Consider the following 17,532-nt stretch of genomic DNA (forward strand, 5'->3'; position numbering starts at 1 on the left):
TGTGCTTGCGCATGAAGGCTGGTGTGAGTGATGCGGGAGACTCCCCTCCGATGCTGGGATGTGTGAGTGGCAGAGTGGAGCCGGGGCGAAGGCACTCATCCGAGGCGATCTGGGGTATCTCTCCCTAGGTAGTGAGCACCGAAGACACATGATGACAACAGCTCTCTTGGAAGCCTTATCCTTTGTTAATCTACATTAATTGCTGTAATGGGCCGAAGCGAAGCCCTTCTGGCACTGGGTCACAGCTGTACAGGTCACCTTGGCTGTCTGGGGACACTGGGTGAATGATCAGAGAGCCGTAGTCATACCTTGCTGCTGTTTCACTCACTTTTCTCACAAATATGGGGAAAACCAAATACATGCATCAAATCCTCTGAGCAAATCTTCCTTACCTGAGCAATACAACTGCTGATTAAACCTTGCTTTTGTTGTACAATTCGGGCAGAAGATGAGGCATTTTGACCCAGAAATGAAACTAAACCTTTGGCTTGTTCCCAGGCCTCAGTGATTTGCACACTCAAAATAAAATCTGCAGACACAAGGTTGAGCTGCCCATGGCCGAGGCCAGCTCTGGTTTTGACGGCTGAGGAAATCACTGGGTCATGGGCCAGAGCAGTGAGGGAGTCGGAGAGCTGAGGCATGCAGCTGACGAGAAAAGGTATCAAATGCTGAAGAAAAGGTGGCACTGGGAGACAGCAGTACCACCAGGAATGGGGGTACTGAACTTGACTCCTCACCACCTGACCGATGCCCACAAAGGCTCCCAGGGCGTATGCCTCAGTGTGCTGAGTGCACTCGTGCTCAGTGCAATAGCCTGTTAGTCCTTGTGGTCTTTTCTGTGTATTGACTCCAAAGAGACTGGTTTATGCTTTCAGGATGAGCGCATTTTGCACATAGTAAGAAGCGCCTGAGCAAAGTGACCCGCACAAGGTCACCGAGCATTTAAGAGTCTGCCTCATGACACGGGCTGTTACCCCAGTACTATTTTTTGCCTGTAACAGGCAAAGAAATGGCAGGGAAGGAGAAGTTCCTTCATGGCTAGATAAACAACAAATGCTTACCACTCTTACCTCTAATATGAGTTCTTGCAAACTCTGGGCTCTGAAACTGGGTAGCAAGCTGGCTCCTTCTGGCTGGATGTGGAGGCCTCTAGGCTGGGGTCACGTCTGAGATTTGGGGGCTCAGTGTCCTGTCAGCAAAGGAGGAGTCCAGCCTGTGGTGGATTTTGCTGGGGTGGCTTGAACTGCTGACAGACTTCTAGGGGATGAGACTCTTTAGATCAAGCAGAAGCCCTATGGAGGTGGGATTTTTTTTTTCAGGGAGGTTGGGCTAGATGCCCCAGGCTACTGCAGTGTCATCCTGCACGTTCAGGAAAATAAAATGCAGCTCCCTCCTGGCCAGCCTGCAAGGGTAATGGCGTGGGCTGCAATGTAGGCATGGTGAGGATGTATATAATATGGTGCCCAGCGCTGTGAGGATGAAGCAATACAAGGAAACTTGAGAATTTTTTTAACAACTTTCCCCGTTGGGGACTGACCAAGGCTTCCTTCTCAAATACGTGGGGTTTTTTGCTTATTTTGGTACCGGAATCGGTTTGGGAGTGAACAGGTAAGACCAGAAATGGTTCTTGGGGGGGGGGGGGGGGGGAATTCGGCAAATACCATCTTTCCTGCAGAAAAGAAGAGACCTTGAAGTGTATGAGAAGCTGCTGCTGTGGTCAGTGCAGGATCTGAGGAGCGTGATGAGGTCCCTCAAGGAACCCATGCAAGGTGTCCACAGTGAGTCTGGAAATTCTCCGCAGGGTGAGGTAGATGCAAAGCCCCTTCCTTTCCACCGCTTATTACATTCACTGTGCCCATATTTTCCTTGCTAGCAGCCAGTGAGCGGACAGGAGGGAGGGGCAAAGCTTATTTAAAAGCTTGGTGAGGGGCTGGAGCCTCCACAGGAGGCTCGAAGTGGACTGCGCATGGCCACCACCACGGCGCTGCCTGCCCTGGGGGTGGGCACCTGGCAGGTACTTCTGCAGGGGCCTGCACCAAACTGACACAGTTGCTGGGAACTGCAGTAGATTTCTTTCAGCAAGTTCCTCGTTGGGGTGGAAAAATGCAGTGAATCCTCTATGGAGTGTTTCTTGTCTCTTAAAGACTTCTCTGCAGGATAGGTGTAAAAGACCTGTGAAACCTGAAATATTTCAAGGGAGCAGGTTGTGATGGCAAGGTGATTTTCTTAGCTATGGAAAAAAAATTTCATACTACAAAAGTAAAAATTTATGCCTAGCCTTTGGGTTTTTTTTTTCTTTTAACAGCAGTTATTAATATCCTAGCATGTTGCATAGGTGTCATCTTTGATGACTGCACATAGAAATGGGAATTTAAATGAGAATCAGTGGGTTTGGAAATAAGAACTTACATTAACTTCTTAGAAATTGAAGCTAGCTTACTTGTATGGCATCAGAGAGTACATAGTGCTTTGCAGAAAACATATTTTGGGCAATTCTTTACCTGCAAATATTATATTATTGACATGAGGTAAGATTTATGGATGTACTGAGTTATAAATGTAAAAGGATTTTGGAAATGAGCTGAAAAAATTAAAAGGAGAGAAAGTGGCCTTATTTAAATTAAAAAGAAAAAAAGAATTGCCCCCTGAACTTGAAACTGGAAACTAAATATGTTCAACTGAAGCTGCCAGATCTATGAACCGCTGTCCAGTCAGCATAAAAGCATCTTAAATTATTTGTGTTATATTTCTTGATCAGCTGTGGCTAGACATCACATAACATATAAAAACAAGGTTGAAATTGTTTAACTCTCAGTTTTTGTTGGTCTGATGACAGAAGACATGAAGAGGCCTAAATAGTAATGAAATAGAGTTTAAAAATGAAGTGTGTGTTGTATGGTGCCTCTTAGGGACAGACTGCCTCCTCAGTTACCATCTTGTGCTTGCCATATCAGTTGTATTAATGTTATAATTTATGAGATCTTTGAAGGAACCTGTTTGGACACTGGAACTGAATAGAAGGAAATGTTTGGACATATGATCCCTGCCACCTGAAAAATCTCTTATGTCAATGCAATGAAAAGATTCCCCAAACCCTCTGAGATTGCTTAATCAAAGCTGTTTGATACCAAGGTTTCCAGCGTGATGTCAGCTGCAGCGCCATGTGTTTCAAGCCCTGTGACAATGGGCCCTTTCTTTCCCTGGCCACTCTGATTTCAGGAATTTGAAGTTCTGTTCAGTAAGCACAATGTTATAAAAAGCAAGGGATTATTCTTCTGACAAACATCTCACGTTACATATTTTCGTGTAATCATGCGGTATATTACCAGCTTTGTTTCTCCGCTAAGTCCTCCTCCACTCAAAAGCAATGCAGATCACTCATGGTTGTGTGGGTTTTGTTATTTTTTCCCAGGGAGCTCTCTCTCCTCCGCAGAGAGCTTTCCCATGCTACAGCAGCACCCAGAGATAAGGTATTCTATAATGTCTGGCATTTTGCAGGTGTTGTAGTTTGCTAGCTTTCTCATGACACCTAAGGAGCTGTCGCATTTATACATCAAAAGGAGTGAGATGGGGAAACAGGCTGCAAAACAACCTGTAAAACTTGAAACTGGCTACTTGGTTATGTGTAACCTCTTGGAAAAAGTTGATGTGGTTTCTGTTTGTTTTTTTCAAGTTTAGGGAAGCCAACCAAGCACCCTTTGATTGGCAAGACTTGGAGAGCTGAAATCATTAAGAAAAGGTGATCAGTAGTGATGTAATTCAGTTAAATGTAGGAGGTGGTCGTGGTTTTGAAGCATATTGAAGTGTCATTTCATATTTTCCAGAACTGATATCCAGTCATCAAACAACTTTTTAGTGTCTCCTGCCAAGAATGTGATTTACTTTGCTACCAAGTGCCGCAGTGTGTATTTTACTCGGGAGGTGGCACTGTCCGTAGTGTTTTGCTGTCCTCCCTCATCTTGCTGGGGTCAACAAGAGCAGCCTTCTTTGTACCCAGGGCCACCACGGCTTCCAGAGATGATGCATTTGTGCATGTTGCCAATGTCTCAAGCTAAAACTGCTTTTACTTTTGGGGCAAATTAGGGCTTATTCCAACATGTCCTGGGGTCTGAATGTGAATGTTCAATCCCTATAAAATAGTAGAAGCTGACCTGGCAACTCCTCAGTGATTCCCATAGCCGGTTTTACTGTGCTCCAGAGGGCTCATTTTATTACAGAAAAATAACTAAAGATAGATCCTGAACTGTTATCCACCTCATGATTTGGGGGTTTAAAGTCTCCAGGTTTGGGGGAGAGCTAGCTTGTTTGTCTGCTGTTTTCGGCATGACTGACTTTTCTTCTTGTTTCAGTCTCTCTGAGGAGAAGTGCGAGATGCAGTAAAGTTTGCCATTGATGTGGGATCCTGCCACTTTGACTGTGCCTATGTGTTACAGAACGAGTGTGAGATAGGGGAGGCGCTACGAGAAAAAATTGAGGAAGGGGTTGTGACGCAAGAAGACCTCCTCATTGTCAGTAAGGTACATCTCTAGATAAATTATGTCACGTGAGGGTCTGTTCTCAGGAGCAGAGTCAAGGTCTCATCACACAACATGCCAGAGAATGAAGCTGCTGTGGGAATTAACCCCTTTCTATCGAGTATAAGAGTTTTGTGGATGGAGGGAAAGAAGAGGTCAACTGTTGAAAAAAATGCTCGATTTCTGAGGGATTTTTTTGTAGTCCATATCCATTGTCAGCGATGGAGACAGGAACTGAGGCCGTGCTCGCAGTTGCCTCTGAGATAGGAAGCACGGCTATTGTATTTGTGGTCACTCCTGCTGTGCTGCTGGGCTCAGCCCCTTAACTCCTGTGTGTTATGTTTTGTTTTGTTTTTTCCCCCAACAACAATGGTAGGAAAAACAAAGTAACTTCTATCTGCTGGAAACTGGCAGGTTGATTTTTACCAGTTTTACCTCTTTTCTTCATTTTGTTTAATTGTTGTCCACATTGGTGGAATTTTAGAGTATCTCAGTCTCATTTTATTTAATCAACAGAGAGTGCTTCAAGTAAAATAAGGTGCGCAAAATGGAAACTTTCCCAAGAAGAGCAAATGTGCTATACTGTGACCTGCCGCTGTAGCTGTGCCATGAGGGCCTGCCCGGGGCCCAAACCTGCCAAGGATGCTCTGTAGTCGTCAGGTTGGGAGAGCAGCTCATGGGCTCTGTTTTCTCCCTGCAGCTGTGGTGCACATTTCATGAGAAAACCCTCATGAAGGAGACATGCCAGAAAACACCTGTGGCCCTTCAGCTGGATTATTTGGATCTCTACCTGATGCACTGGCCCCTGGGATTCAAGGTACTGAGACTTTAATTCCTGTGAGCCCTGTGAGAGCTCTGCCACTTCCTCCTTTGGGACTAGACCTGCCTAATGAGGAACATTGTTAAACCTCATTAAGGCATAATGACAAACCTCCATATGGAGGAAAGGAAAGACAGATACGCTCATGCCTGTTTAAGACAGGCGTTGTACTGCAAAAGCACCTTAATTTCTGGTACAACATTTCCATGTCATGTATCAAATTACCATCCACATCACATTCCTCTTAGAATCTGAGATTTGGCTGTGATTTGCTTATTCAGGATCAAACAGTTGTGAATTACTTAGCTCCTATTTTTCTCTCCTCTCTCTACCCCCAGGTTAAATAAATTCTCATTTCCCCATTGTGTCCCCATCCCTAGACTTCTTTCAACCTGACAGAACCACATAAAAGCGTCTGCCCTTCGTCTGCCTGTCAGACAGGTTCTCAAGAAGCAGATTTGCTTAAAGATTACTGTGTTCATACAGATTACTATTTTTGGCCACTTCTCTCCCCAGCACAAACTTAAGCCAGGATATCCAGTGTGACTCCAACACTACTTGCTTGTAGAATTTCTAAATGATTTCTTTAACTATATACAATTCAACCTACCTTAAATACACTTTTCTTTCATGATGACAGGCAGGAAAGGAGCTCTTCCCTGCAGATGAAAATGGTATGATCATTCCCAGTGATACAGATTTTCTGGACATATGGGAGGTAAGTTCCCTGACAGTGAGAAATTCTTGCTAGTTTGAAATAACAGCCAGAAAACTCTGTGCCTTCCACATTGGAAATCATTTTAAGAGACTTTCTGACATGAAGAATTCCAGTTTGCTGATTACTCTGGGCTCTTGGGCTCCTTTTTGTTTTACTTGGCCAAAACTGGGATGCCTTCATGCCCACCGCCTACTAGGCCTGCCAGGTGTGCATGGCTGGAGGAAACCTTTGAGGCTGTGTACCCTGCGATGGCTTGAGACCTGGCTCGAGCTGAGCAGTCCCTGCAGCCGGCTCAGTTGCTGTGTACATTGTTGCTTCATTAATTGGTAGATTTACTTGTAGCAAGCTCAACTCTGTCTGTCTGTACCTGAGCTGTCCATACCACAGCAAAGATAATGTGCCTGTGCTCATGTACCCGAGGGTCCAAATTTTCCTCCCCCAAAAAGTACTGGGACTGGCCAGAGTCCATTGCTGAAGCTGTGTGTGCAATGCTAACAGGCACATGTGCAGGCCATGTGCAAGTCAGGACTTGGGCACGAGCTCAAACTTCTGCTTGGCTGATGGTTCAGGCTTCCCTTCCCTTCCACCCACTGGTGGGCTCAGCCAGGCTAGGTGGGAGAATGACCGAGGGCTCACCAGAGTGAGAAGGCTCCATTGATGCTTTCTCCCTTCTGCCCGATGAAGAATAAAGCACATTTTTATTGTTCATTTGAAGGAAAAAAGAGGACATTTCAGGCTGCTGCTTATGATAGCAACTTGAAATAAAAATTATTTCTGTTTTGAAAGAGATGTATCTGCTCTAAAGGTTGTGTAATAGATTATTTTCTCCTGTGTCTCTTTTATGCAGGAGGTGCCAAACTAAGTAGTGCTGATCTAACTGCTTTGCTGTTTGTTAGTGGGAAAGAACTACGGGTGGGGGGAGAAGGGCAGCTCATGCTATACTGCTGCTGCCCGATGGTGCATCTCCCTTGGGAAATCAAGAAGTGTACATGATCAGATATTCTGTTCTAGTTCTTCCAAAATAGCTCCTTATTAAGCTACTCTGTTCCAAACTACAAGCTTTTTAATTAGTGGATAATTATTTTGTAACCAGAGGAATTATTTAAAAAAAGCTTTTATTTTGGAGCAGAAGGTCTACATGGGGATGATATTCTGAAGCAGTTGTATTGTACGTGGAATAATTATTAATCTTGAATATTTCTATTATTTATTTGCATTATAATAGTGCTCAAGAGCCTAAGTCCTTGACCAGGGTCTCACAGTTCACTGTGCTATACAAACAGCATACCAGAATAAGATCCCAGCCATGGTGATTTTTTACTATTGAAGTTTTTGTGCAGACATTTTTTCCAGATGAAGAAAAGATCTTAATTCAATAGGAAGTCTGATTCTGTAGTATTTCCAGGCTATCGAAGAGCTGGTGGATGCAGGACTAGTAAAGGCCATTGGAATCGCCAACTTCAACCACAAACAGATAGATTGGCTCTTGAGCAAACCAGACTTAAAGTACAAACCTGCAAATAATCATGTAAACTGTTCTCAAACTCATTAGTAGTGATGTAACACCTGTCTGTGGTATTGCAGGTAATAGGACATTGCTGGCAGTGAAATAGCTTTTATGTCAAGGCTGTGTTTTTTGATATCCCTGCAAGAGAATATTTGTATTTGGCTAAATTATAAAGCAATGGAAAATGCAGAATTTTCTATACCCTTACTGCATGGGAAGCCTGTGCCATTCATGAGCCGAAAGCCCAAAGCTTCATTTTCTTCTGACTGCAGCACTGAACTGGTGCAGGCTGAGAGCCAAGTGCTGTAGCTGAGCCCTTCACCCTCCTAGTGCCAGCCCCAGTGCTGGGCAAAATGAGGCTGCATGAAAAGACAGGATCAGAGCTCGGCTCAGAACACCTTTGGATTGGGTGAATACGTAAGGCTGGATAGGAGAGGAGAAGAAAGAGGACTGGAAAAGGGCTTACTTGGGTTGCAGAAATAGAGAAACAGGAGAAATGGACTCTGGTTGCACAACAACCTGAATGGGGACTCGATGGGGCAGGGAAGAGAGGAAGCTCTGACGAGAGGTGCAGGTTTCTGAGCAAAGACACCGCTGCAGCTGTGAAAAGAGCTGCCCTCTCAGAGCTGATGTGGGGCTTGATAGGTCACCATAGTGATGCTAAACCTGGAAGTAGCTTCATGAAAATATCAACTGCTTCTGGAGAAACCTAATATTTGTGTCTGCACATTGAGAGCCATCTGTATCTTCCCCAGGAAGAGCTGATTAATTTTTGCCATTCCAAAGAGATTCCTGTAACTGTGTATTGTCCCCTTGGAGCTCCCAACTGGCCATGGTAAGAATATTTTGTGACCCTTCTTTCTTAGACAGAAATAGGAGTCAATACAATAAAACAGTCTTAGTGCGTGGACAAGATCTGATAGAGAAAAACTTATGCAATTAGAAAAACACTTACTAATTTGTTAATGAAGGCAGGGAATGGAGCAGCAAGAAAATGGTGAATTAAAGCGTGTGAGATGATATTTTCTTATCACTTAAATAATATTCTTACATGACAGAACTTGAGGGAGAAGACAGTGGTCCCTTTCAATTGCTGAAGTCTGCTTTTTATTTTCACAGGTCCAAGCCTGAGGATGTTTCCCTTCTCGATGACCCCCAAATTAAGGAAATTGCACTCAAGTACAGTAAAACCCCAACTCAGGTAAACAGTGGACATAGTTTTTTCCACAGTGACATGTATTTTTCCCTCCTGTGCTAAAGTAATTATTTACAAAGCCATTTTGGAAAGCTGTGTAACAGTTATGTGTCTCTTCTCCAATGTAATGCTTTAAAAAAACCTATTTCTAGTACTAGTTTTAATGACTGACAGAAGATTGCTAGTCTTTAGAAGTCTTTAGCTTTCACCTAGTGGGCTTTAATTGGCAAATTAGCCATCTCTGCCCACAGCATCCTGGCCAGCTCTGCATTCTTATTCAGTATGTTTTCATGCTGTCATCTCAGCTCCAGAGACAATAATGATTAAACGAGCTTGTGCAATAAAGAAGGGTCTACCAAAGTGCTTTTCTTCATATTTTCCTAGTTACTTCCTGCGAAGCATGTAGGCAAGTATGATTTTGGCTTTCAGAAAACAGGCAGAACTTCTCAGCTGTAAATCCCAATCTGTTCCTGCAGGTGCTTATCCAGTTCCAGATTCAAAGAAATGTACGTGTAATCCCCAAATCTGTCACTCCACACCACATTGAGGAAAGTTTTAAGGTAAGAGAGTACATTACAAACTTCTTTTGGTGTTTAAACTCTTACGCAGAAAATCCACTCTGCCAGTGTAACAAAGCACCCCTTTCACACTCAGAGCTGGGAAAAAACATGTGTCTGTCACAATCACATAGGTTACCTCTTGGTAAAGGCTAAAAGTTGCTTTAAAAATAAGGACCCAAGTGTCCTTCATTAGAACAGATCAAGTAAGAGGTATTAACTTCTGCACCTTGTGATATGAACATAACATAATTAGGCTGCCACCAGCATGATAACTTTAAGCCTTTTTTCATTGTTCACCACAAACATCTGCGTCCATTGCAACACTTCCTAGTGCCTCAGCAAATACAATGCTTTTCCTACTTATGTTTTTGGTATTCTTTCTGTAAATGAACTTGTACATATCTTTTTGCAAAGCAAAGTAAAACAGCTGTTTGGGATCTTTATTCAGGTGTTTGATTTTGAATTGGTTAAAGAAGAGATGGAAACAATCCTCAGTTTTAAGAAGCGATACTGAATCTGTGCATTAAGCGAGTGGGTTCCTCCTCCTCCTCTCTCAATCTTGCAGCAGAACATACATTGGCTATCCCCTTAACAGACAGCATTTGATAGCCTCACTTTAAAACACAAAATAGGGTACTTTTACCAATACCTGGTTGCATCAGTAACCACTGGAGTCCAGCACTAAGGCTTACTAGAACACTGTCTATCTTGCACAGGTTGGTGGTGTTGGGATTTTTGTTGGGATGTTGTGCGTTGAGACACCTTTTAATGGATGCATACCAAACTGCTCTCCCAAAGCCAAAACTGGCTGCAAACTCCAGTTTGGCTGCAATTTTTCTTTGCTTTGTTTTCTTTAGCTACTTTATATGATATGGTCAGTATAAAGAAATTCCATTTTAAGAATGAGTTGTAAATTTTTTTGAAGTGAAAAGTTGTGCCTGTGTATTTATGCCCGCATTATTAAGGCAGTGTCTACATAATAGACTGGCTAGACCCAGATTTCCAAGATCTGTGATTTATTCTGTTGTCCAGGTTACCCACTTCTATAACAGAATACTGCAAACTCCTGAGTTCATGACAGTGGCTTATATTATAGAGCAGCTCAGTAACTTCAAGTAAGCAAAACATGCCTTATCCTTTGAGAACAAGTTCACGGGTATATCTGAGAGTTACAGAGTATTAACTTTCACTGCCCTTGGTACACTGAAAAGATTCACTTCAGTGTTTTCATCACAGTTTACAGTCTTGCAGAGTTTTTGTCAGGAGGAAAAAGCTATTTCTTTTTAGCCTTAAGCCTATATTCTTAATGTATTTTAACCATACTCGCTTTTTTTTAGATGCAAAAAATCACAAGGACTATCCTTTCTCCAAAGACTAATACTGGCATTATTGTGAGATCCTTCAGGAATTAGAAAGACTGTATTTTCTTGTTTCAAGTGATTTGTAATACTTCATGTGTACTAAATCACAGCATAAGTACAGCATGCACTGTAAGATGGAAGAACGTATTTCACAGGAATTCTGAAGAGTAGCTTCCAGCATGCTTGTTTGCTTTCCTTATTATCAACCACAGTTACATTAACCCTTTTTCTATGTCTTTGTTTTGATCTTATAAATACATATACTCAATTATAGCAAATATATATTCTATTAGCATGTAGTGATGACAAAGTTTAATAATCCTAAATCTGTGGAACTTGTAAAAAGCAGTCTCAGTTGTAAATCTTGACAAATCTTACAGAAATTTAAAGATTCTCCTATTTGTTGTATTTTCTGACAAAAAGTCAAAGCATGCTAACTGTATCTTCTAGCTGTTATTGGAAGACAACCTGTTTGACATCAGAAGCTCTTATGAGGTAAGACTATATATACACACATATATATGTATATATTTTGATTCTCACCAAGTTCACTTAATTCAGTGGAATTCATTGAAAGCTCTTTGGAGGACACTGCTGAATTATGTTTCTGGAGCAGTCTGCTTAATGAGAGTTCCTATTTATTAACTGCTAAATACTAATATACTGGCAGGAGAGTTATATGTTTAGTTTGTCATCTGCAAGAGTATATAAATACTGCCTTTATCAGTAGAATAGCTGCAGTTAAGACTGAATCTCTCAGCAAATCCAAAGTCTGATAAAGACAAACGGAGGGATAGTTCTTGCTTGGCATGTCTCTGATGTAACAAGTGGGAAAGTACAGAAGCCAACAGTAGATTTTCCCTCCCTTGTACTGCTTCCTGTATACTGTCTCCTTACGTTTTTGCCCAAACGATATTAGATTTTTTTTGTATCAAAAAAAAAAAAAGTCGGTGCTATCGCAGCTCATGCATCTGCTGAAGTTTTACTGTAGCCTGTAAAGACTTCTTGCTCTTGAACTCTAACACATGACTCAAAAATCCTGCTGCTCCTTTGGGGTCTTTCAGTCCACTCGAAGAACAATGTGGATCAGTACTGCCTGCAGTGAGGAAGGATGATTATGTAATTAACATTCACAACTAGGATACAGACTTCATGGCCAAGTGATTTTCTTTGTAGTTGAGTTTTTTTTTTTTTTTTTTTTAAGTCTGTAAAGGAAATGACATACCTTTAAGCTACTTTAGACCTTTGCAAGATGTTTGAATAAAATGTGTCCTAGAAATGGCAAAGCACTTCTACCAAATAGTGACTCTTCTAAAGAAAGAGCTGGGCAGAACAAACCTATTAGCAACTGACACTGAATGCACTAGGTGCAGTAATATGGATAGGCAGGTGCCTAGTGTAGCAGGTACTTTTTTTTTTTGAATATGCTAAATTGAAGAGAGTAGCTGTTACAGCATTACACAATAGCAGTACTTAGAAAACCAGCTACATGGAAGGCACTGTGCTGTGCTTTCAGTGATCATGCTGTGGCCTTGTTTCTACATGAAAGACTCTTAAGAACTTAGCTTTATTGAAACAGTCAGGTTACCAACTTATTGCTAACTAAAGGCCCCAGTAGACCTATCCTGAAATACGCTCTGCTTCATAGGAATTTTCTAGACACATGCCAGTTTAATCACAGCTTGAAGTTATTTACAGGATGTTTATAGATTGTGTTATGCAGGAAGTCAGACTAGATGATCACAGCAGCCATATAATAGGAAAAAAAAATTAAAACAAGCTAGAAGCCAGAAATTGTGCATTTCTTTTACAGACAGATTTTTTTTTTTTCCCCAGCTGCAGAGACCTGAGTGAAGGTAAAAGGAGAATTTAGGTTAGTTAGTTATTGGAAAATAAAATGGCAGCAACAGTAGTACCTTCTATTTTACAGCAGAACTGCAGCTATCTATCTTTGTAGACAAAGTGGTTGTACACTAATGCCCTGATATAGTGACAACTTGGTCAGAGGTAGGTAAATAAGAGGTAAACCAACTCAAGTAAATTCCTATTTTAAGAGGGAAGTTCTGGGAATGAGCCATCAGCAGAGCCTTTCTAGCAGACCATTGCTGCCTCACAGCAGCCTGCAATAGCAGTATACCTGCTGCTAGAAGCTGCTTGAGGAACTTGCTTTGAGCTTCATCAGTTCAGCTACCCTGACACATGTGTGCAGCCTGGGAATTGTTTTAAGTGCATCCTCTATCTGTAGAGATGAAACTGCTAGGCATAATCTTCTTCCCCATTTTGTTTTTGCTGGTTTCAGAGTCTGTTTTTTGTGAATTCAGACTTTGCTAGACATAGGACCTACAAAAACAAAACAAAAAAACCAACAAACACACAACCACATTAGAGAGACCTGGGCTTTTACAACTGTTGTAAATTCAGTTGACAAAAGGAGAGCAAGTATTTGTTGGTCGAATCACTTTAGCAGAAGAGAGGGAAGGACAAGTTACAGCTGTCTTTAAGAAAAGTTATGCTTGTTCTGTCAATGCAGGAAGCTGCAGCACAGAGGTACTTCCACATATCAGCAAGTGTTGAGAACTCTAACATCCACCTTCAGATTCATCTGAACCCCATGTTAATATGAACGCATATTCCCCTTTCCATACTGATGAACTGCATCTTGCTATCCAGGTAGCCTCCAGGTACATGCAGAGGTATTCTGCCTCCACACATTTTTCAGCATTTGTCAGAGTTATTAATTTGCAGGCTGTGAGAGTATCTAGCACAAGAGCAGGTGAGTAAGAGGCTACAGGTCTGTCACTTCATATGCCTGAAAATAACAAGGCTTTTTTCAAAAAAGCCAAGAGAACACATGCCAAACTACAAGAAAATGCTTCAGGAAAAGAATGTTTATTCTCCCACTGTACAAGACAGCATATTCATGTTCAAGGCACCATAAGCATCTCTAGGGAGTTTAACAAGTTTCTGAAAGAACTAGCAGCTTCTCTCCTGGTGTGCCTGCAGGCTACACTACAGGGCCTTCCTCAGCAGCATAATCCACCACTTTCACGTGGAACTATAGCAAGAGGTTTAGATTATTGCCAATTCACTTTCAGTTTCCATAAGCTACATAGCAGTTGAGACCAAGCTTGCAGTGCTGTCTTTCCTAGTCAGCAGTGAACTTATCACTGCATTCAATCCAGTGAATGGAAATACCCTTAGTTTAGCATTTCCCCTTTCCCTTTGTATCACAGCATGCTGTCCCATGACTTGTGCTTTTATTGTGCAGTACATCTGTTATAATCAGACCTGCATTAAGTTCTAAAGGGTCTGGGTGGCAGAAAAGTGTTACGCCCATATTTTAGACAGAAAACAGGCTAACCTCAATAATGAGCAATGGGCAAAATTAAGAATTCCTTGCTGATCACTGCTATTCAGGTGGGAATGCTTGGGATCAGAGAGAAAACATTGAATTCGATATCATTCAAAAGCAAATGGAATGGGAAACAGAATAAGACAGATCCATTCATTGCATGAACTTTTTGCATCCAGTCTTGCACATAATTCTGGTCCATCCCTCCCCATGTCTTTAGACAAAGAAACAAACAAAAACAGAAGACCACACATGCAAAATATTTATAGAAAACTGACTGGGATGATCAATTGCATGCAAATAATTTTTACAAGCAGCAATTAAGTAGGCTTTCCATGACAAGACACCACCACAGGGAGCTATGCCAGAAGTCTACAAAATTAGGTGCAGCTTGGAAAGTGTGAATGGGGATGGATCAACTGCTGATCTCCTCCACCGTAAAAAGCAGGGACATCAGATGAATCTAGCAGACCCAAAGCAACTGCTTCTTCACAAAACAGGTGGTTAATTATGAAAATCCTTCCCTTGGTATGTTATAAATTCAGAAGCTCAGAGGAGAAAAAAAAAATTGAGGGGTGTTAAACACGAAGCCAAAATCTGTCCTAAGACCTTGAGCTGCAGTCACTGAAGGCTGGGAAACTATTCAGAGAAAAATACCACCATAACGCTCAGCTTGCTCATACTCTTAGACAAGAGGTTTTGGCCACTGTTGGAGACAGGATGCTGCAGTAGGTGGATATTTAGTCCAATTCAGTTCATATCAGCTGGGTCATGATCAGGCTTATTTTAACAGATCAAGCTACGTTTCCTTAACTGCATGTCAAGTAGAAGAGTCAACTATTTCAGAGCAGCTAGACTGTATTCAAGGGTGTTTCCCCCCCCCCCCTTTATTTGCTTAAGAATTTAAGATGTAGTTTTGTAGATATTTGTAACTAATGGTCCCATGCCATGCACTTGATTAGCACTCTAAAAATGCAAGAACAACATGGCTTGTGAAAGAGATTAAGAAATTGCTTCTAAATTTAATTGAACAAGGCCCTGCCAAATTACAGCAGGGCTCTGTGTCCCCCTCCCCCTGTTCTTTTTCAAAGCAACCAAGGAAGGGGCAGAAGGGAATGATAAATAGTTATTGATAGAGTTTATAGATAATAAGCTAGGAGAATATTAAGTGATTAAAAAACAAAATAAAAATACTTGATCTGAGACAACTGCTCTCTGCCCATATTAAGCAAAAGACTCCATATTTCTGGTCATATCTTTGGCATAAGAAGATTAAAAACTCAAACACAGGATTTTCTTTTCCTGTTTTGAATAACGTAGTTTTCTATGCTCCAGATTTCACAACTCTGCACAAATGTTACAATATGCACTTTTGTCAGTCATGTGAGCTCTGCAAGGAGATATATTCCGTCTTCCCTTCCTCAGAGAAGGCAAAAAGACTAAATTACAGACAGTCATACAAAGAAAGTAATTCCAGCCAGCCAAGCTTGTAGATTAGTGTTCCAGTATCAGAATTTAAGCCATTTTCTCCCCCGAAAGAACATCTGCAGTCTGAAATGTATACTGTGCCTGTAGGACTATTTGTAGTGTCCTGTCTCCAAGCAATTTTTTCTGCAAGATGAGGCAGGATGCCAATTCCAGTTCCCTCTTGCATTCTCCTTGGCCACCCAAACCCTCCCCTCCACCCATAAAACGTCTCTTGCCTTCTCCAAAGAAATACTATCACAATTTTTCCTCTCCCTGTTCCTCTGATAAACCAGTTCACCACTTTCTTTGCTTTAGACCTGTTCTCTCAAAACTGTGTTTTTCACTTGGTACCAGGTGAGCAGGACTACTCTCCCACCCCCCCTTCATTTTAAGCAATGAGTGCAAATTAAAAGAAAACAAGTTGAGTTGATTCTGAGTCTGTAACTCCTGGAAACATTATTTCTGTCTCCTGCTCTAAGTCTCTTCTCTGGGCTGGACTCCCCTTCCTATAGTGTGCTGCAGTATTACATCAGCCTAACTGCTGCAGCAGTCCTGAGAAAGTCTAGCAAAAAACAGCTAACAAGGGGAGCTGAACCACAAGTTCTTAACAGAAAGAAGAGACCCCAAAACCCAATCACTTCTCACTGGAAAAGCTACAAGATTATATTTGTCTTTAGAAGTTTCTTTGATCAGAAACCTGGAGTTCTGTCAAGTGACACTAGAAAAAAAAATGCTGTGAACAGTTATAGCAGGAAGGTCTCAGTTAGCAGGAATGTGGGCTCCGGATATCTAAATTCTTTGATCTTTCCATGTTACCTTTTAGGAGATTAAAGGAAATCTCTACACTGGTAGAGAGTGTGGCACAAATATAGGGGTACAATAGCTTAATTTATTTTACTGTAACAGTTCCTAGATCAACCTAGATTAAATGAGGAGTTGGCTGCAGTCTACAGACTGGCTCTTCCTCTATTCTTAGCCTTCTTATGTAAAGTAATTATATCTGGCCTTGAAGCAGCCAAAATTGATATGGGTGACAGCATTTTCTATCACTCACTTCCTTTCCACTCCTCAACCTTTCTGACAACAGCCCACTTTCTGTTCAAGCTTATGCACCCTTGTCCCTTCCCTTGGGTGCTTCTTCCCTTAACGAGTCCTGGTTTTGCCTCCATTCCCATATTTCACCAGTCATCCAAGCCCTCTGCTGGTTAAGCACTGTGTTGTGTGTCCCACAATGACCCTTTCCAAATTCTTTCCTTCTAAGTCATGGAGCAAAATAGAGTGAGCCCTGTTACAATACCATTCCACCCATAGCACTAGCCACTCTTCCTTCTGCTGCTGAGCACTGAGAGTCTTCTCCAGTAAAATTCCTACTTGGAGAATGGAAAGTTTCCAGCACAGCAGCTTTCATGAAGTTACAGTGAAAGGAAAACAGAGGAAATTAACAGAACTTGATGTACTACTTTGGAATCTTTGCTGCCCAATGTAACTTCTTGCTATAACGCAGTGGTCATGTAAAAAGGTGATTTCCAAGCAAGTCAATACTGTCCAAAACAGTTTGCTGTCAGAACTCCTAGACTAATTGCAGAACATGAGCTTTTTTTCTAATGCCTCTGGGCTTATATTTATTGCATTACAGATTTACAAAAACACTTTCAGAGCTGAAGCTTTTTGTATTTGCTTTTAAGCCAGAGTTTAAAGTGACAATAATCCATTTACGTGAAGAAAAGCAGCATTAGAGAAGACTATTGCTCAGAATCAGAAACTGATCCCCACAATATAATTTAAGTTTAATCTCATCTATTCAGCCTGTTATAAGTTATTCTGATCAAAACTGCGTTGCATTTAAAGTCTAGTCTCAGCTATAGTGGAAGATTTTAAAAGAAGCACTTGCACGTAATTATATTGGATAAACACATTTTTTTAGTGTTCATCAGGACATTTTAATTAATATGGCTCTGTAGTAATCTTTACATCATCACAATGCTAGGAAACAAGACCATCTACTTAGCAAATTGGTTCTGAGAACAAACAAACATTT

General features: G+C 41.5%; 1 pseudogene; it reads left to right on the forward strand.

The window, feature by feature from the left end:
• Positions 1–602: 602 nt before the first annotated feature.
• LOC112993399 (aldo-keto reductase family 1 member B1-like) lies at positions 603–10,692 on the forward strand (annotated as a pseudogene).
• The last annotated feature ends 6,840 nt before the right edge of the window (positions 10,693–17,532 follow it).

This window comes from Dromaius novaehollandiae, chromosome 1 (assembly GCF_036370855.1).
Source record: "Dromaius novaehollandiae isolate bDroNov1 chromosome 1, bDroNov1.hap1, whole genome shotgun sequence".
Taxonomy (NCBI): domain Eukaryota; kingdom Metazoa; phylum Chordata; class Aves; order Casuariiformes; family Dromaiidae; genus Dromaius; species Dromaius novaehollandiae.